The sequence below is a fragment of the Rhincodon typus genome, chromosome 21 (genome assembly GCF_021869965.1).
Source record: "Rhincodon typus isolate 14 chromosome 21, sRhiTyp1.1, whole genome shotgun sequence".
NCBI lineage: Eukaryota > Metazoa > Chordata > Chondrichthyes > Orectolobiformes > Rhincodontidae > Rhincodon > Rhincodon typus.
In genome coordinates, this window is record NC_063352.1 from 11,428,889 (window position 1) to 11,451,305 (window position 22,417).

Here is a 22,417-nt window from a genome sequence, read left to right on the forward strand (position 1 = left end):
CCGCCCCCTTGACCTGTCCGTCCTCCCTGGACTGACCTATCCCCTTCCTAACTCCCTACCTACACTCACCTTTACTGGCTCCATCCCCGCCTCTTCGACCTGTTTGTTTCCTCTCCACCTATCCTCTCCTCTATCCCTCTTCTATCCGCCTCCCACTCTCTCCCTATTTATTTCAAAACCCCCTTCCCCTCCCCCTTTTCTGATGAAGGGTCTAGGCCCGAAACGTCAGCCTCTCTGCTCCTATGATGCTGCTTGGCCTGCTGTGTTCATCCAGCCCTGCACCTTGTTGTCTCGGATTCTCCAGCATCTGCAGTTCCTACTATCTCCCATTAACAACTATTCGCCCTCCCAGCCTGATCGTTATCAACTCCTTTGTCTATCCAACTGCTCTTCTCTCTCTTCGGGCTCTATCCTATCGTTTACTCCCTACCGCATCTCCCTCCCTAATTTCTGCGTATAAGCCGACATTTTCCCAGCTACCATCAGTTCTGAGGAAAGGTCACCGGACCTGAAACGTTAACTCTGACTTTTTTCGTCACAGATGCTGCCAGACCTGCTGAGCTTTCCCAGCAACTAATGGGCGAACTTTTCTGTTTTGCTTTGCATAATGCCACAGAATCTTTCATGTCCACCTGAAAGGTCAGGTGAGGTCTCAGGTGAACACATCTTCCAAAATCTCACAATTTAGGAGTCCCGTGTCCAAGTGAAACAAAATAGACTGAAATTGATCGACTGATAGACCACAGAAGAAGAGGAGAAGGGTGAAGCATTTGCAGCGTAGGGGAAACAAACCAAAACAATTTAAAAGAACACTATGCGATATTTCTTTTAGCCTTAGAAACATAGAAAACAGGAACAGTACTAGACCATTCAGCCCTTCGAGCCTGCTTCATCACATTCATTATGATCATCCAACTCAGTCCTCTGTGCCTGCTTTCTCCCTGTACTCTTTGATCCCTTTAGCCGTAAAAGCTATAGCTAGCTCCTTTCTGAAAGCATTCGATGTTTTGGCCTCAACTGTTTTCATTGGCAGATGATTCCACAGGTTCACCACTCTCTGGGTGGAGAAATTTCCCCTCAGCTCAGTTATTTGGGATGCAGGCATTGATGCATTAGCTTTCCATCCTTAGTTGCCCTTCAATTGATTAGCTCTGTAGGCCACTTACAGGGTAGCTAAGAGTCAATCATTACCTTGGGTCAGTAGTCACACCAGACAAAAATGACAAATATCTTCCCTAAAGGGTATTCGTGAATCAAATGGGTTTTACAACAATTAGGAATGATCACCATGAGACAAGATTTAATTCCACGTGTTTTTCATAGGATCCCTACAGTGTGGAAGCAGGCCATTCAGCCCATTGAGTCTACACCAACTCTCCAAAGAGCATCCCACACCGACACACCCCATCCTGAAACCCTATATTTCCTGTGGCTAATCCACCTAGCCTGCATATCCCCGGACACTATGGGCAATTTAGCATGGTCAATGAACTGAATTCATATTTCACCATTTGCCATGATGAGATTTGAACCCATGTCCCCACTACATTAACCTGGAGTTCTGGATTATTAGTCCAATGATGTTACCACTATCCTCCTGGCCCACTGATGGGGAAAAGAAGACGAGAGAGAAAGTGATCGATGACTCAATGTACCTGAAGGATGGCAGTTGGTGATATGCTGAAACAAAAACAGAAATTGCTGGAGAAACTCAGCAGGTCTGGGCAGCATCTGTGAAATGAGAAAGCAGAGTTGACATTTTGGGTCCCATGACCCTTCATCAGAAAACTTTTCAGAGTTCTGAAGAAAGTTCACTGGATCCTAATCAGTGACTCTGCTTTCTCTTCACCCGTGCTGCCCAGACCTACTGAGTTTCTCCAGCAATTTCTGTTTTTGTTTCAGATTTCCAGCATCCGCAGTTCTTTGGTCTATGGAAAGATGCTGTTGCACAGGATCAGCATTAACTCAGCAGGCAGAATGGCAGCCATGTTAAGACTCTACATCCTGTCCAACAATGGCTATATTCAAGCCCAGGATTATTAGATAGTTGCCCATAGAGATGGGAGATGTTTTAAATCTTGGACCGATTTTAGCCTTTTCAGAGAATTAAGATTCATTGAGCAAAGAAAGAAGCCATTCAGATGAAAGAGGAATCTAAACATCTGAGAACAGAGTGTTCACTGTTACCAAGCAATCATTCAGAGTCATAATGAAAATCCTTTAATTGCAACATATCAGTACAAAACTTTCTCCAGAGCAGAAAAGCGGCTTTAAATTGGAGACTTATCAGTCCCTTATAAATCAACTCTCTTATTATAAAACCAATACATCAAATTGTGTAGTAACAGTCTGGAATGTAAACATTTTTCTCACTCTTTGGAACACTGAATGTGAGTTAAGAGTGTGTTATTTTCCGTGTTGTGCTTTGATGTAACTGGGTGTTGAATGGTCATTAACACAATTGTTTCACAGGGGTTTGTCCTGTTGAGTTTTTGGAGACTAGGGTCACTTTAAGATGATCTCTGTAAACTACAATATGGGAAAGTTTTCTGCTGACTTGACATCCTGGAGGTGGAAGGTATTTTCTGGTTGATATACAGATTTCAGAAGCAGATGACTCACCTCCATCTGGTACTCTGTTCAACAAGGAGATTCATAACCAATTGTGGTGTTGGAAATAATTAATTTGAATTACTGATTCAACACAGTAGCTTTTAACCGAGTTAATATACTTTGACAGGCCTTTGAAGAGCTATTAAAAGTATTTTCCAATGAACGATCTGTCTGCTGAACAGTCAGCTCTATCTTTATCTTTGTGTCATAGAGAAAATCATTATGGCTTAGAAGGACCCATTCAGCCTATTGAGTCCACATTGGCTCTCTGTAAAGCAATGTCGTCGCTTCCCATTCCCACATTCTAGCCCTGCAAGATCATTTCCACCAAGTGTCCATTTAGTCAGGAGGTTGGTGATGGTATTGTTGTTAGGTTAACAATGTGCAATTTCAGTCCTTTGTTCCGTGGAATGGGTTCCAATCCCACACATGGCAGAAGATGAAATTTGGATTTAATAACAAAAATTGATTTAAAAGTTAGACTAATGGCAACCAAGTAACCACTGTCAATTGTTGTAAAAGCCCACCTGGTTCACTAATGTCCTTTAGGGAAGGAAATCTGCCATCCTTACCTGGTCTGACCTACATGTGACTCCAAACCCACAGCAAATCTGGTTGATTTTTAATTGTATTCAGGATAATAAGGGATGGGCAGGCTTGAATTTTTTTTGTGTTTTAAAACCCTTTAAATTCATTGATTGCCTCCACTTCCACCACTCACATGGACAGCTAATTACCAAGCATTCCGTTAATAAAAATCCTGCATCACAGCACCCCTGCATCTTTTGCCCACAGCCCTAAACCTGCATCCTTTAGTCCTTGTATCAGCAACTATTGGGAACAGCTTTTCTCTGGTTACCTCATTAAAATGCAGTCATAATGCTGACCACCTCAATCAAAGCTGCCCTCAACCTCCTCTGCTCAAAGGGGAACTTATCCTCGTAGCTACAGCCCCATCACCCCTTGGAACCATTGCGATTAAACTCATTTACATCCTCACAAGGACCCATCCTTCATAAAGTGTGGCGACCAGGATTAGACTTGAATAGACTAGCTTTGGCCTAACCAGAGCTTTATAAATCCTATGAGGAACGGCCCATAGCTGGATTTGGAACACCTTCGTAGATACATGTGAAAAGAAATTTGATTGGTATCTCTGCCAATGTCAATGCATGAGATATTTTACGTTTAATTAGCTTTGACTATCTTACGTTAATAGCTCTCTGATCATTCTTGTCATAACTTTTTGATTAATTGTGGAAATGCTTGATGATGTACTGACAAGCCTGCCATTAATCATTGAATAGCATTGCATTGCTGTAAGTAATCTATTGGCTGCGGTTTTGGGATTTTGCCATGTATTCGAGGGTATTTCATTCTCCTCTCTCAATGTGCATTTTTAGTGTGGAAACCAGTGACCTGAAATGTGTCACAGAATGGGGCTGATGGCACAGCAACTGCATGGGCAACGTTGGATCATACATTGATAGCATGGCTGTGTTTAACAAGAGACAGCAGGTTCAAGCCTTTGATGTAGCCATGGCCTGCTCCGTTAGCTCCAGTGTGGGCCTCTCGTGGGCAAGCAATGTTGATGTCACTGAGTGGGCGCCCACTAGATCCTAATGGATCAGTTTCCATGCTGCCCTCCCTCACCCCCAGCACCCCTTGAGATGTCAAATGATTTTGCCAACAGATTAAATTTCAAGAAAAAGCAGCCTGAGCAGAATCCTAGATTTCCAATCCTCTCCAACAGAATTTTTAAAGAAGTTCATGCACGGGATGAGGGCATCACTGGCTTGGCCAGAATTTATTGCCCATCCCTAATTGTGGCAGCATGGTGGCACAGTGGTTAGCACTGCTGCCTCACAGTGCCAGGCACCCAGGTTTGATTCCACCCTCGGGTGACTGTCTGTGTGGAGTTTGCACATTCTCCCTGTGCCTGTGTCTGGGTGCTCTGGTTTCCTCCCACAATTCAAAGATGTGCAGGGTAGGTGGATTGGCCATGCTAAATTGCCCATAGTGTTCAGGGATGTGTAGCTTAGGTGAGTTATAGGGGGATGGGTCTGGGTGGGATGCTCTAAGGGTTAGTGTGGACTTGTTGGGCTGAAGGGCCTGTTTCCACACTGTAGGGATTCTATGTTTCTAATTGCCCAGAGGCAATTAAGAGGTTGCTGTGGGTCTGGAGTCACATGTAGACAAGGTAGCAGTTTCCTTCCCTAAAGGACATTACTGAGCCAGTTTTCCAACAATTGGCAATGGATTCATGATCATCATTCAGCTCTTAATTCCATTTTTTTTTTTATTGCTTTAAATTCCACCATCTGCTGGAGTGGAATTCGAACCCAGGTCCCTGGAACATTATCTAGGTCTCTGATGATAGTGATTATACCACTAGGCCATTGCTTCCCAATTGCCAGCCTCAACATTAGGTTATCCTCTGGCTTTACAGCAGGAGGGCCTGCTCTCCAAACCTTACAAAGTAATGTTGAGGATCTATGGTTGCCAGGTGAAATCTCCATTTTAGTAAGCAACATATCATAGATGCTAGAAATCTGAAACAAACACAGAGCATGCTGGAGAAACTCAGCAGGTCTGACAGTGTCTGTGATGAAACAAACAGAGTTAATGTTTCTAGTATAACTGTTCTTCAGAATTGAAACGTCTTCCTACAGTCATAGAGTCATATTTGTTTGGTATGTAATTCTGTTCCCTATTGATGCTCACTGTGCTTGCTCAGCTCAGCCACAGTGCAGACTCAGAGGAAAATAAGTAAACTATAGAGGTTGCCAAAAGTAAAGGGTCAGAAGCATGGGGTAAACATTTTAAAGCACAGTGAATAAATTCCAGTTACACACATGGAAACTGTGCGATATCTCTGCACGCTCCCTGATATAAGACATACAATCATTGTGTCATTGGGAGGGTCTTGTTGGCTGTCAAGGGAACTACTCTTTGAAGAGGATATTGTTCCCATGTGGATGTCAAGAGATTCAATATGTGCTGCAACAGGAAGCCACTCAACCTCTTGTGATTGAGCGTGATTGAGTGACGGGACAAAAGATAAGAGCATGCCCATCGGAGCTCAGCTTCACAGGGTCAACCATGTGCTTTGCATGGAGCATTCCTGCACACAGAGACAGTACTCCATAACCAGCACACAACTGAAACCTTGCTCCTAAATCCAGATGCAAAGACGATCTCAGTCTCACAACCTGAAAATCACATCATTGTGTCGGTTCGTGAATTGGAGTTGGTATGGGACTTTCAACAGACTCACAGCAGCCCATCTATTTCACAGCGACCAATGTCCATTCACTCAGCAAACAGGGTTTGTTCCATTAGTGCACAATAGCAAACACTCTACAGAGTCCAGTTGACAAGAGTCTGTATGAGCAACTCATGTCCAAACCCATCATAACATCTCAGGGTAAACTCACGATGACCTCTCTAGATAATTGCAATGAGTTCAGGATAGTTGCTTTCAAGTGAAATCCTCAAAATTTAATCCTAGTCATTTTCGGCAGTGTGGTCTCCTACTGGGACTGGCATGAGAGTTGCCCAATCATCTCCATTTTGCCTGGGAAATGTGGGGTAGAATATTGTGTCCTCACTTGTGGCAAGTTTGGCGGTATGGGGCATTTAATCAGGCATGAGAGTGGCAGATCGGGACCCCACCACTTCCCCAGCTCCACCACATTAACTCGATGGGGGGTGAGGGATGCATCATGTGGGGAGCAGAACAAGGACATGTTTGCGAATTGCTTCTGGGCTCACAAGGGAGGTATGGGGACTTCCTTGTACAAAATGCATTAGAGAGAACTTGTCCATGGCACATGATGCTTTATCTTTCTTGATGCCCTCCTGTAGCTGATTTTCAATGAAAAGCACCCATTGTACCAGTCACAATTTCAGCAGGATTACAACATTTAATGGTGAGGTGAGTCTACCATCAACTTCAAGGTGGTCACCAGTTCTTGAGAAATATTGTGTGGCCATTCATTCTGGTTTGGTAATGGTTGGACATTGCTGATTTGCAAAAACAGAACTGGAAAATCCGCAGGTCAAAAATGGATAAAACATTTGCAAAGCAGTCTGAGTCATCAAACAGTGCTCTGCCAACTCAGAACATTATTATTCCTTTCACATATAAAAAACTGAGTCATGACAAATTGCATAAAGTCATTTCCGAAGAAGGGTCTAGGCCCGAAACGTCAGCCTTCCTGCTCCTCTGATGCTGCTTGGCCTGCTGTGTTCATCCAGCTCTACACCTTGTTATCTCAGATTCTCCAGCATCTGCAGTTCCTACTATCTCTGCATAAAGACAAGCTAGCTTCATTAAATTGATGGCATGGGCTGCTTGCAATTTTGAAGATAGCTACACATTGAGAGCTTCAAAAATGCGGTCATAAATAAAGGATAATCGCTGGTAAATTTAATGGGAAACGTGGAGAAAGCTTACTTACTCAGAGAGTGGTGAGAATGAGGATCCCAGGGCCCATGGGCGCATAAGTGAGAAAAAGAGGATCATAGAGGATTGGTTAGATGAAGAGAAATGGGTGCAAGCTCATGTGATGCAGAAACGTTGGCATGGACCAGTTGGGCTGCACATTCTATGTAACACACTCTCTTTGTTCTGCAGCCTTTGGTTTTTAGGGGAAGATTGGCACAATTGGGGCAGCTCCAATGATTACCCAATAAGAGGAATAAGTACAGTTTGGTGAAGTGAGTGATGCACACTTTCTATACAGCAAAAGTTTCACTCTCCAGCCTTTCTAAGAGGACTTGGTGACATGGAGCAATGTGAACAACCTCTCTCTCAACGTCGGCAAAAAAACTGATCATTGACTTCAGCAAAGCTCTGCAGGTCTGGCAGCATCTGTGAAGGGAAAAACAGAGTTAACGTTTTGCGTCTGGTCACCTTTCCTCCAGTTCTGAAGAAGGGTCACCGGACCCGAAACGTTAATCCTGTTTTTTCCTTCACAGATGCTGTCAGACCTGCTGAGCTTTTCCAGTAACTTTGTTTTTGTTCCTGATTTACAGCATCCGCAGTTCTTTCGGTTTTTATTGACTTCAGAAAGAAAGGAGCAGAACACATCCCAATCTACATCAACAGAGCTGAGGTTGAGAGGGTAAAGAGTATCAAGTTCCTTGGAGTGACGATAACCGACAACCTGACCTGGACTTCCATACAACACTCAAGAAGGCCCAACAATACCTATTCTTCCTCAGGTGGCCCAGGAAATGTGGTATGTCCATAAGGTCCCTCACCAACTTCTACAGATGCACCATTGAAAGTATAGTGTCCGGGTGCATAACAGCCTGGTATGGCAACTGCTCTGCCCAGGACCGTAAGAAACTACAGAAGGTGGTGTGCACAGCCTAGATCATACAGAAGCCAACCTTCCATCCATGGACTCTATTTACATGGCTCGCTGCCGAAGAAAGACTGCTAACATTGTCAAAGACCCATTCCACCCAGATTATGATCTCACACAACCTCTTACATCGGGCATAAGATGTAGAAGACTGAACACAATTACCAGCAGGTTCAGGAACAGCTTCTTCCCTGCCATTATTAGACTGATGAATGGACTCTCTAGCCTCAAATAATGCTGATCTTGCTAACATTGATCTTGTCTAGTACACGGCCTGTGCAATGTAACCTGTATGCCTCTGTCTTAGTCTTTTTTTGATCTGTACATTCTTTGCTTACTATGATCCGCCTGTACTGCTTGTAAACAAAGCTTTTCACTGTACTTAGGTACATGTGACAATAAAATCAATCAATGAATCAATCAATCGAAGAATAATTCCCCATTTGCAACAATGGAGAGGTCTTACAGGAGCTGCTCGTGGACATATATTTCTCAGTTTTGTTGTTTCTACATTCCGATCCTGAAGGTACTAAGGGAAAATTTGCACCTGCTAATTAACCTTGAACCCTCAAGTCTGCTCTGCCATTGAGTATCATTACTCCACAATCATACAACACCTACAGTGCAGTTGGAGCCTATTTGGCCCATCAATTCTGTACCAAGCCTCCGAAGAGCATTCCAACCCAGACCCCCACACCCCACTCCCATAACCCTGCATTTACCATGGGTAATCCATGATAGGCTGCACATCCCTAGTCACAATAGCACGGCCAATCCATCTAACCTGCACACCTTTGGACAGTGGGAGGAAACCGAAGCGCCGGGAGGGAAACCCATGTAGACACATGGAAACTCCACACCGACAAGGCTGGAATCAAACCCAGGTCCCTGGCACGGTGAGGCATCAGTGTTAGCCATTCCGCTGTCTGTTTCTGCCATTCCAGCCCAGCCTCTAATAACCTTTCAGACGATTAACACAGGAGTGGAATGGATCCAAATTCAGGGATAATTTAAAATTCACTCACTACAAGTTTTGTTTTCAAAATGCATTGTGCAATGATAGATAATATAAGGAGGAGCTGAGCAGCCACCAGATCACGCTGGCAGATGTTGTTTCATCTGTTTTTCCATGGCTAAGAACCTCAGCTTGCTTTCTGTTGGCAGGGAGCCAGCTGGATAGACTCGCAGTCTGCTGCAAAGTATCTCCAGCCAAGATACGACACAGGGATGGCACTGATTCTGCTGGACATTGTAACTGCTGGTCTCAGTTCCTAAAACCTCTGGCTCACTCCTGACCAGCACTGCAATGTCGGCCACAGCGCTGATTATGATACAGATAACACAGTGTGGAGCTGAAGGAACACAGTAGGCCAGGCAGCATCAGAGGAGCAGAAAAGCTGACATTTCAGGTCAGGACCCTTCTTCATGATACCTTTGTGTAGTCATGCCTTTCTAGTCTCCTTTAAAATTTGATTGCTCTTCCTCCAGTTGTTTCAAAGATTCTGCTGAAGCAACACAGCACCTTGGAGGTGACATACCTAAAGGTTCATGAGTCTTGTTCCCAGATAATGGAACTGTTCTATGAAGAGAGATTGGACAAACTGGGCCTTTATTCTCTAATTATTTTGAACAAAAGGAGGTGATCCCATTGAATTCGACAAAATACTTAAAGGAATTGATAAGGTAGATGCAGGTAAGATGTGATTAGGGAGTCCAGAACCAGGGGGATCAATGTAAACATAAAGGGATGGCACTTAAGGCTGAGATAAGGAGATTTTTTTTTATTTAGCGGTTATGAACCTTTGGAATTCTTTACCACAGAGGACTGTAGAAGCTTGGTGTTTGAGCATGTTTAAGGTAGAGATTGATAATCTGATTATCAATGGTTATTGGAATGGGCTGGGTAAAAGGCATTGAAGAGCTCAATCAGCCATTATTGTATTGAATTGTGGACTTGAAGGCTTGATGGGCTCAATGGCCTACTCCTGTTCCTCCATTCATATGGTCACATATACTCTTCAGGAGCCTGAGGTAGGATCCACCGTTGCTTTCTTCTCTCAAGATCATGCTTGCAAAGTTGAAAAGTGCTTTATCTTTGAAGGTATTCCTCACCACGTCAAAACTTACCCTTAAGGTCAGGAGTAACTCTCCTGCTTTTGAGTTGGAGCGCACTGGGTATCTCCCAGCAGAGGAATCAAATACAAGTGGGCACAGACTGAAAGTGATTGCTAGGGGATTAGAGGGGGACATGACGATTAGAGGGACATAACCTTTTCACCCAGAGGTGGTAGGGTCTGGAATTTGCCCAGTTTAGTGGCTGAGATGGAAACCCTTCATTTATTTAAAAGAGTCTGGATGTGCGCCTGAAGCACTTTAACCTGCGAGGATATGGGCCCGGTGCTAGTAAATGGAATTAGAATGGCTAGTTTATTCAGCTGGTGCATACATGGTTCATTGAATGGCCTATTTCTCTACTGTAATTTTTCTATGGTTCAATCACTGTTTGCTCTGCCACCACACTCACCATTCCATACTGTCTCCAAACAAACACTGTACTTCCTGCGCTTTGATTGAGATTTAGATTTATTGTCACATGTATATATGTACAGGTATATAGTGAAACGTGTTGTTTAGTGTCACCATGCTCTGGTGCCATTTTGAAAACCAAATACAATGCAAGATATCAATGCAACAGAGTTCATCTTTAGCCTCTACTTCTTGTTACATTTACATGAAATGCAAGGCAACATTAACGTAAATGGTGACATGGGATGAATGTAATAAGTGACAATGGTAATGTTTGATGAACCTACAACTTAACTGAATGTTGTTCACCTACGACATTTGACTATATGAAAACAAAATTATTGATGTGGGAAGAATGGAGTTCATACAATGGGTTAATTTTAGGGAATAAAATAACGTGCATTTGATTTGATTTGTTATTGTCACATGTACCTAGCTACAGTGAAAAGTTTTGTTTTGTGTGCAGTACATGCAGACTGTACCATACAAAGTGCATTAAGGTAATAAAACAGAGTGACAAGTACAATGTTATGGCTGCAGAGAAGGTGCACAAGGAGCGAGATGAACATTATGTTTGAAATCTGAGAGGTCCATTCTGAAGTCTAATAACAGCAGGGAAGAAGCTGTTCTTGAATCTGTTGGTACATGTGTATAAGCTTTTGCATCTTCTGCTTGACGGAAGAGGTTGGAAGATATTATAACCAGGGCGGGAGGGGTCTTTGATGATGTTGGCTGCCTTTCCAAGGCTGCAAGAAGTTTAGATAGAGTCAATGAATGGAAGGTTGGCTTGTGTGATGGACTGATCTGTGATCACAATTCTCTGTAGTTTCTTACGGTCCTGGGAAGAGTAGTTGCTATACCAAGCTGTGATGCATCCAGATAGAATGCTTTCTATTATGCATCTATAAAAATTGGTAAGAGAAGCACTGAAGAGAAATATAGAGCAGTACAGCATGAATGTAAGGTTAGTGCTTAAATTAAATGCAACTGTTGCTGAGGGCAGCAATTCCATTTACTCACTGGCAGCAATGAATATTTGATGACTTCTCGCACAGTATCCTTGTGTGCTGTCCAGAGGGGACCTCCTACAATCCCAAGCTGTCAGATATTGCAAGAAGTGTCACAGTAGAGACTAAGTTGATTTTCTAGTTTGTGTGTGGATTTATAGAAAGACCAGATTTCAATCGCTTGACAGAAGAATAGCTACAGCATTGCTGAACATTCTCCAACATCGGAGATAGTTGAGTCTTTGCAAAATTCAGGGACCTACAAGGATTCCACATGGCATCAACAACTGACCTCACTATAGCCTTGTCTGTGCTGTGATTCCCATCACAGTTTGCTGTTGGGGTTGGCCCGGTATAAACCTCCCAAACACAGACACTAAAGTTCTTCATCACATTGGGCTGCTGATTTCAGACACTGCTTATACAGTGGGAATCCAAGCCAGTACTGAAGTCAATGGAGATAGACCATCTCAGAACGTGGGGACACCATGTCCTTGGGGCTGGTGGACTCCAGTATAACTCCAAAGAAGGTTCACATCGAACTCGAAACGTTAACTCTGCTTGTCTCTCCACAGATGCTGCCAGACCTTCGGGTTATTAATTTCAGTTCTCTAGTTATTCTATTATGCAAATATAATAAACATTCCCCACCTCCAAAATTTCACCTTCTGTTTCTCTTCTGTTAACTATTAGGTTATACATTTGGAAATAGCTCATGGAGATTGACATTCCAGCAAAGAAAAGCTGCACTGTAGTTGTACTCAGATAGTCTGAGCATTTGTCTTGATAAGCCAGAAGTGTCTAATGGGTTCTTAAAGGCCTGATCAAAATGATTACAAGAAGGTACATGCACTTTAATATGAAGCAAATTTATTAGCTTAATCTACTTTAGGTATATGCAAACTAATGAACAAATCTATTAGTTAACGTACTTTAGACATATTCATGAAGCAAGTCTTACTGCCTTCTGCCCACAGGGGTGATGACTGGCAATTGGAGCTTGATCTCAGGTTCCACAGCACTGGTCCTCAAACGCGAGTCTGGTAAGAAAAGTCCTAGTGTCATGGATTCCAGTCCAAGGGGGAATGTCCTGGTCTCAGGAATCCCATTCCAATGGGAAAGCCCAGTGAGTGCGATGGAATCCGTGCTATTAATACTATTCTGGTTACATGCTGAATCACCATTTCGTAGTACTTTCAGTATTCTTCCAGACGTTGCGTTGTACAGAAAATAAGTTGAAAACATCTCCAGGTGGCTCCATGTTAACTACACAAAAGAATAGTTCCCACAGACAATCAAGGTTATGCAGTTACCTGCCTGCCGAACCACGCTGTTTTTTTACACCAGGCCTATTTTTGTGAATTTTCCACTTTGTTTCAATCGCTGATTGCCATTCCCAGTTACACTTAACCATTAACCCTTAGTGGTCTGGTTTGAAGAGATAATTTTTAAGCCTGACACCACAGCATTTGACCTAGATTCTGAGTTCTGAGTATCTGGAATCATCATCGGGACAGTAGAATTTTAGCTCATAAAGCTTTGGGTTGGCATTTCCGTGAAGGTCACCTTTTCCTTCGGCTGTTTACATCTGGCTTTGATTAGTGATGTGCTTATATTTTGCTCTTATTTGTTAATGTTGACAAAATACCCGGATCAGTATAAAGTGGAGAAACCTGTTTCATTTACATCAAATCATGAAAATTATGCCATCGCCCTTAGAACTGTTTGCTTTTGTAGAGTTACAGATGACTTGTGATACTGCCAAGAGGGTGTTTCAATATCATTTATGGCCGATTCTGACCTTCAAGTGGCTACAATACCTTGCAAGCAGCAGAGTGCATATTTAATCCTGTTGGATTCTGTTCACACATACACTGGCATCTGAAATTGACGATAAGTTTGAAATTCTCATCCTTGTTTTCAAATCACTGTATGGCCTCATACCCTCCCTTGCCGTGTAATGTCCTCCAGCCCTGTAATCGAGAATTTTACATGTCTCCAATTCTGGCCTCTTGAGCATCTCTAATTTAATTTCTCCACCAATGGCATGCCTCAGGCTGCCTGAGCCTTAAGATCTGGAATTCCCTCGCACAGCCCCTCCATTTGTCCGCTGCTCTCATTCCTGAAAATCGACATCTCAGGCCAAGATTCTGTCAACATTCCTAAAATCTCTGAAGTGGGAATTCCTGTTCTGAGGTGGCAGGAGCAAGGGGTTGAGGAAATCCAGCTTCTGGCCAATTAACAACCAGTTGACCATGAGTGAAGCAACCATTCTTCCTGACTGTGGGTTCCGCATCAATGTTTGAGTTGGGCTGCTGGGATCATGGTATCCTGCAAAGCTGAGCCCTTTAGGATTGGTGACTAAAAGCTTCATAGACAGAGAGCTTTCAAACATATCTTGAGATGGAGAGGTGGAGGCTGTTCCAGAGATAAGGGCCAAGGCAACTGAAGGTGCAGTGGCCAACAGTGACCAGTAAGCTGTGCATGGTCAGGAAGGAGGGATCAGAGCCAGAGTGAGACACAACCTGAGTCAGTATATAGTTTGGGGAATTTGGAGGCAGTGTGGGAATTCAGTTCAGAGGGGAAGAGGTGATTCTTGCTTGCTTTTTATTTGGTTCATAGTTTGTGAGGTCGTTTTAAACAGGATAAATTGAAGCACAGGACAAAAGAGAGATCACAATCACAGGAAGATGTTTCCACTTGTAGGAGAGACGGGGACCCAAGGGCACAGCCTCAGAGAGAAGGGGCGACCATTTAGAACTGCGATGAGGAGGAATTTCTTCAGCCACAGGATGGTGAATCTGTGGAACTCATTGCCACAGAAGGCCACGTCATTGAGTGTATTTAAGACAGAGATAGATAGGTTCTTGATTGGTATGGGGGTCATGGGCTTTGGGGAAAAGGCAGGAGAATGGGGTTGAGAAACATGTCAGCCACGATCGAATGGTGGAGCAGACTCAATGGGCTGAATGGTCTTATTCTACTCCTATATCTTCTGGTCTCATCGGGTAGTTAAAACCATGCTCTAGAGGCCAGAACTAGAGGAGTACAATTATCTCAGAGGGTTATTGAGCTGCAGCAAGTCACAGAGAATTGCAGACTGACAACATATAACCAGGTCCACTGATCTGTACCAGGTTTCTGCTCCACATGAACCTTCTCCTGCCCCACTTCATCGAATCCCATCCACCTACCCTTCCATTCCTTTTTCTTCCACCTGCTTATCTAGCTTCCCCTAAAATGCTCTTCCCCTCAAATCTGCCAAGTGTGCCCATGAGTGAGCATTTTTGTCCTACATTCTTTATTAGATTTATAATTGATTCAGTTTCATAAACAAATATTAGATTTCAGTGCAAATTCAAATGCAGTTTCCTGCACTAAATAAGGTATTTGTAAATTCAAAATTACCTTCCAGTGAGATTACTGAATACAAAGTTAAAAATGATTCAGTGGGAGAAGCATAGCCGATCAAGCTGTTTGTCAACATTCAGATAATTACCCTATCTCAAACAAAAGCCTAGGGTGGGAGAAGAAGGGGAGAAAAAATGACTCTAATATCTAAAAATTATTTTGTTTTCCCTTTAGCAGATACCAATTTAATGCTTCAGTGAGAATACCCACCAGTGATAATCACTTAACAGACTGAGCACTGTCTCACTAACCAGGTGAGAAATGCCCAGGTCTGCTGAAAGTAATGAACAAGTCTGATGATGTCCTTATTAATTTGGAAAATGATTTTTTTCATGCCTGTCTTTAGCAAAGCCAGAAATTCAACTTAATGCTGACTGCAAGGTTTTTGCCATTCACAACACCGGGACTGAGCTGGTCTAATTAATTCTGTGTGAACTGTACTGGGATGCTTCTAAGAGACATGTTGAGATGCTGTCAGATATTCCAGTTTGCCTTTGTCCCTGCCCTTCTCACATTTGAAGTACAGAAGCAGAAGACAATAGAATTCAACTTTGACTTGCCTCCTTGAATTCATTGCCAACTCCCTCAGGACATAGGAGCCTAATTTGAACTGCAGACGGCAGCGTTATCATTTTAACATACATCAGCAAAATCTGCTCAGAAATTTTTGACACCCTTTAACTGGATCATTTTCCAATTTCTGTTGTGTTCTTTTTCTCCTTGCTTTGTTTGCGTCAGCATGGGACCAATAAGTGGTTAATAGAATTGATGAATAATACTCATTGCTCTTTAGATTGGAACAATCTATTTTAAAAGACATGAGAGTGCAGAGAGAATATAGCAGTCGAACAATGGCGATTGGAGGTTGTTTACAGTCAATGTGTTTTACATTAAAATTATGTGTTTATCCACAAACTATTGGCATCGAAGCAATGTTTAATATTACTGTCTACATTTTTTTAAAGTATGAATCAATTTGTATTTGTTAGCATGGAAATTCTTTCGTTTCAGGACCAAGAATGCTTTTTAAAAAAGTGGAACACTTACAATTTTACAGGATCCTTCATGATAATCCAACATACTTTACAGCTAATAAAGCACTTTTTGAAATGTAGTCATTGTTATTATGTAGGAGGCACAATGACCAATTCACGCATGGAAACTGCCACAATCAAAGTGTTTCAGTATTGTTCCTTAAGGGACAACTCTCTCACTCTTCCTCAAATAGAGTTGCATGTACTTTGCATTCATTCGAAGAGATTAGCTGAATGTCTCATCTGAGCACCACCTCTTCCTTCAGGTATACAGTGAACAGCCAGCCTAGACATTTTGCTCAAACGAACACACAATTTTTTGAGATAACAAGGTGTAGAGCTGGATGAACACAGCAGGCCAAGCAGCATCAGAGGAGCAGAGGAAATGGTGCTACCCATTGAGTACACATCAGAATATCTTGTGATTGTTTGCACAAGGTGGTTATCCCTATCAATGTGGCCATTTTGGAAAAACATTAATTGAACAGCTGTTTTAAGTAAACTCACTACCTTGGAGCCTTATTTGCCATCGAGTTGAACTTTCAACTGTGTAGTTACTCCATTACCAAGATTTCTGTCTTTTTGATCTTGTCGTTTCCTTTTTATTTGTTAACAGGATGTGGGTGTTGCTGACTCTACCAGCAGAATTTTGTTGCTTTTGAAAAGGCGGTGTCGATCAGCCTTCTCCAATAGCTGGTGCCTGTCCATGGGCATGGGGAAGGGGTGGATGAACCCACAATGCTGTTATTCAGGAAGTTCCAGGATTTTGACCCACGACACCGAAGGAGCAGTGATATATTTCCAAGTCAGGATGGTGTGCAACCTGAAGGGGAACTTGAATTTAGTGATGTTCCAATGTGCTGCTCTCAAAGGGCAAATAGCTAAGGTCTTTTCCCCAGGGTAGGGGAGTCCAAAACTAGAGGGTATAGGTTTAAGGTGAAAGGGAAAAGATTTAAAAATGACCTAATGGGCAACTTTTTTCATGCATAGGGTGGAGTGTATATGGAATGAGCTGCCAGAGGGGTGGTAGAGGTTGGTACAATTACATTTAAAAGGCATCTGGATGGTACTATGAATAAGAAGGGTTTAGAAGGAAATGGGCCAAATGCTGGTAAATGGGACTAGATTAATTGAGGATATCTGGTTGGCACAGACTAGTTGGACTGAAGGGTCTGTTTCTGCGCTATACAAGTGGTAGAGTTCATGGATTTGAAAATTGCTGTTACAGTTGAGTCATAGTCTAACATTGTAACTGCCTTAGCTCATTTGCTGCTAAAGACTTTGACTATGCTTTATGTAATGTCGATAGGTAAGAACTCTGAAATACATATGGGCATATCGAACCTTAATTCCAACAATGTGTTTTTTTAAACAAAGTCTGATACAACCAAAAGATGACTGCAGATGTAAATACAGTGACTGCCTGGCAGGGTCCTGTGTCAACCCACAGAGTGTACAGAGCCAGAGAAACTTCAAACAGCGAGACTAAGAAGGAAGAGACAATAAAAATGCTTACTACCCACAGCACTCTTGGCAAGAAACCATCCCTTGCAGACATGTTTGTATTTTATCCTTCCACCGATATACAAAACCAGGTTTGAAAAAAACCAATAGCAATGCCTAATCTATGTGTGTTCATAGCCTGATGTATTCGTGGGTAGATCTGTGGAGGTCATAGGTTGAGAACAGGAATTAAAAACTCCTGCACTGCAGGTAAAGGAAGGGAAAACATTCACCTCACCCTACATGCTGCAAATCAGCCCCTAGTGAAGGGAACCAGGACAAAGTCAATTTTAATCTATCTGCATTTGCCAAGAATCAAAATCAACTGCTCAACTATCAATGTCAACGCTACTGGTCCCATCCTGTGTGGCAGCTGCAACAATCCACTGTGCAGTCTTCACAAATGGCTCAGAGACTTCTCTTTGACTTATTCTTTCCTGTGAACTCATCTATTATTCCTAACCTGTGTATCTGTGTGGTGTTGTTTCCACTTCTTGCACTTAATTTCCCAATATCCCCTTATGTAGTTCTGTATCCTGTAAAACACTTTGAAACATTTGATGACATTGAAGGTGCGATAAAAATGCAAGTTGTTGTTGTGTGGGAAAGATTTAAGCTCTGCAGTTGCTTTTTGACCTTTCCATTGAATTAGGTATCCTCCTGAGGATATAGACTCCGATTTCTCTCATTTGGAATGTTGGAAGGGTTGAGTGACCACCTTGAATACAAGGAGTGATCTCTGGGGTCAAACGTCAGCCTTGCCAGCAATGCCCACATCCCTTAAGAGAGTTTTAAAAGGTCAACATTAACTCTAGAGCTATTCAAATCTGACTGTAATAATAAGCAAGTTGGAAAAACCAACTGAATATTGACAGATTAAAATCTAGAAACACAACAAAATCTAGGTAAGGTACAGCAAGGAAGCACTATGTATTTGCTGGTTGACAATTTATGAGGACCAGGATAGCAATAAAGAAATAAGTTGTAATTTGTTGTGAAAGAACCATTAATCTTTGAGGAATTTTCTTCTTATAACTTCATTTCTTTGTAATCATTTTATAAGTTCTCCTTGAATTGAGAATGAATGTCGCCCATTTATTTGCAAGTTTGAACATAATATTACACAGATTCAGAACTTTATTAATAACACAAAATATAGGAGGACAACAGAACTGATTAACTTTCTGATGATTCTGTTTACTCCACAATATAACATTTCAGCAAAATAATGGATCTATTTATTGTGAGCAACAGAATATAGTGAGCTGAATTGTTTGTCCATCCATTTCTTAGATTCTGCTTTTTAATGTTCACCATTGGAAAGCTGTTTTACATTGTTTTAATATCATGTCACAGGAAATGGAAACATTTGAGTGCAATATTACTTAAATATAACTACAAGAACGCTGGACGTAGGAGCAATAGTACTCCATTCAGCCCATTGAGTATGCTCTGCCAATCAATGAGATCATGGCCGATCTGATAATCCTCAACTCCACTTTCCTGCTTTTCCTACTAACCCTTGATTCCCTTACTGATTAAAAATCTGTCTATCTCAGCCTTGAATTTACTTAATGACCCAGTATTAATAGCCCTTTGTGGTAAAGAATTCCACAGATTCACTAACCTCTGAGAGAAGACATTCCTCCTCATCTCTTTCTTATATGGATGACCCCTGGACTCTCCCACAAGGGGAAACAACCTTTCCCCATTTATTCTGTCATTTCCTCCCTAAGAAACTTGCATGTTTCAATGAAGTCACCTCTCATTCTTCTAAACTCTATTGAGTGTAGGCCCAATCTACTCAGCCTTTCCTCTTAAGACAGCCCCTCCATACCCAAGATCGACCTGGTGAACATTCAAAGACTCCAGTGCCAATCTATTGTTCCTTAGATAGGGAATCAAAACTGTTCACAGTATTCTAGCTGTGGCCTGCCTAGCGCCTTGTAGATTTATGTATCCCAAATCCCTCTGTTCTGTAGCTTTCTGCAGTCTTTCTCCATTTTAATAATATTCAACACCTCGACTCTTCCTGCCAAAGTTTTCCTTTTAATTTCACATTTCCCTGTTCATATTCCATCAGCCAAGTTTTTGCCCATTCTCCTAACCTGTTTGTATTCATGTGGAGACTCCTTGTGTCATCCCTATCACTTGCCTTCCCACCTACTGTATTTTTGTGTCATCCCCCATAGTACTTCTGCTTTTCTCATCCAAATAATTAATATATACCGTAAATAATTGTGGCCCCAGCACTGATCTCTATGGCAATACATTATTTACAGGTTGCCATCCTGAAAATACCCTCCTAATCCCGACCCTGCTTTGTATTAGTCAATGTATCTTCTGTACTTGTTTAGATGCTACCTCTAACAGCATGGGCACTCGGCTTATTAAGTAGTCTAATGTGTAGAACCTTATCAAATGTCTTCTGAAAATCCAAATACATTATGTCCACTGCTTTTCCTTTAACAGGGGAGGTGGTGGCCTAGTGGTATTATTGCTGGACTGTTAATTCAGAGACCCAGATAGTGTTCTGGGGACCCAGGTTCAAATCCCACCACAGCAGATGGTGGAATTTGAATTCAATAAATATTTGGAATTATGAATCCATTGTCAATTGTCAGAAAAACCCATCTGATTCACTCATGCCCTTTAGGGAAAGAAACTGCTATCCTTATCTGGTCTGGCCTACATGTAACTCCAGACCCACAGCAATGTGGTTGACTCTTAATCTTAACTGCCCTTTGGGCAATTAGGGATAGGCAATAAATGCTGACTAGCCAGCGACACCTTCATCCCATGAATGAATAAAGGAAAAAAAAACTATTCTGCTGTTCCCTCCTCAAAATCATGGCATCCTAGAGGGTTCCAACATGGAAACAGGCCTTTTGGCCTAACATGTCCATGCTGCCCAGTTTTCACAATGAATCTAGTGCCTCTTGCCTGCATTTGGTCGATCTCCCTCCATACTTATTCTATCCATATACCTGTCCAAATGTTTCTTAATTGACGAAATTGTACTCTGTTCCCTCCCGTTCCAGACACTCATCACCCTCCTTGTGAAACAATTGCCCTTTTGAAATCATTTATATCTCTCCCCTCTCACCTTAAACCTATGGTCTCTAGTTTTCTTTATCTGTACCCCTCATGATTCTATAAACCTCCATATGGTCACCTTTCAGTCTTCTATGCCCCAGGGAAAAGGTGCCAGCCTATCCAACCTCTGCTTATAACTCAAAACATTCCAGACCAGGTAGCTTCCTACTAAATCATTTCTGCACTCTTTCTAGTTCAATAATATCCTTTCTATAGTAGAGCGTCCAGAACTACAGAAAGGATTTCCAAAGCTAGAGATAACCAGGGAAAATATTTTCACAAGGAAAACACTATCAGCTCCAATTAACTCATTGGTATTATCCAATTGAAGAATAAGTGATCTACTGTTAAGAACAATATTATGTTACCATGTGTACACACCAAGAACTCTAATAAATTTGTCAGGCATGATTTCCCCTTTGTGACTCTTCTTGATCTTATTCAGTATTTCTAAATGTTTGTTTATTGAATTGAATTGAATTAGCTTTATTGTCACAGACTTATTGTACACTGCAGCCTTTTTCCAACAACAGATGTCAAGCTAACTGGCCTATACTTACCTGTATTTTGAGTCCTCCTCTTTTTCAATAAAGATGTTCCATTCACAATTTTCCAGTCCTCTGGGACTTTTCCAGAACCAAAGTAATCGATTTGAAGATTACGACCAATGCATCTACTATCTCAGTAGCTCCTGGATACAGTATTCTGAGGTGCCGAGGGATTTATATGTTCTGTTCACAAGTCACAAAAAGTTAGTGTGCAGATTCAGCATGTAATTGAGATGGTTAATGGGGTGCTATCCTTTATTATGAGAGGAATTGAACATACTAGTAAGCAAGTCATGTACCAGCAAAACAGAGTATCGGTTAGTCCACATCTTGAACACTGCATGCAGTTTTAGTCTCCTTCCATGTGTATGTAGTCTCTCTATACACAGAAGATGGCTCAGTGGTTAAGGAATAAAAGTTAGGGGTGATATGGTATACACAGAATCCTACTGAAATTAATAATGCAAAGTAGGAGCTCTGCTTTCACAACTATTTTATATTTGAATGGTCTGGACATCTTTTTAACACCTTTTTATATTGTTGAAAATATTTGAATGGTGCAACCTTTACACTGAGTTGAAATATATTAGCATGCAAAGTAGGTGGACAGTGAAAGATTATACATAGAGTTACAGAGTCATACTGCGTGGAAACAGTATCTTCGGTCCAACCAGTCCGTGCCGAATATAATCCCAAACTAAACTAGTCCCACCTGTCAGTTCCTGGCCCATATCCCTCCAAACCTTTCCTACTTATGTACTTATCTAAGTGTGTTTTAAATGTTGTAACTGTGCCCGCATCCATCACTTCCTCAGGAAGTTCATTCATACATGAACCATCATCTATGTAGAAAAAATTGTCCCTCAGCCTTTTTTAAATTTCTCTCCACCCACCTTAAAAATATGCCCCCTAGTTTTGAACTCCCACACACAAGGGAGAAAATACCTACCATTAACTCTATCTATACCTCTCATGATTTTATAAATTTCTATAAAGTCACCTCTCAACCTCCTACACTCCAGTGAAAAAAGTCCCAACCTATCCAGCTGTTCTTTATAACTCAAACCTTCCATACCCGGCAACATCCTGGTAAATCTCTTCTGAACCCTCTCCAGCTTAATAATATCCTTCCTTTAACAGGGCGACCAGAACTGGACACACATCACAAAACAGTTATATCCTTTCATCTCCTGCCCCCGTCATTCCCTTAACCCCACCCTTTTAAATAAAAACCAAAAGAACTGCGGATGTTGTAAGTCAGAGACAAAAACAGAAATTGCTGGAAAATCTCAGCAGGTCTGGCA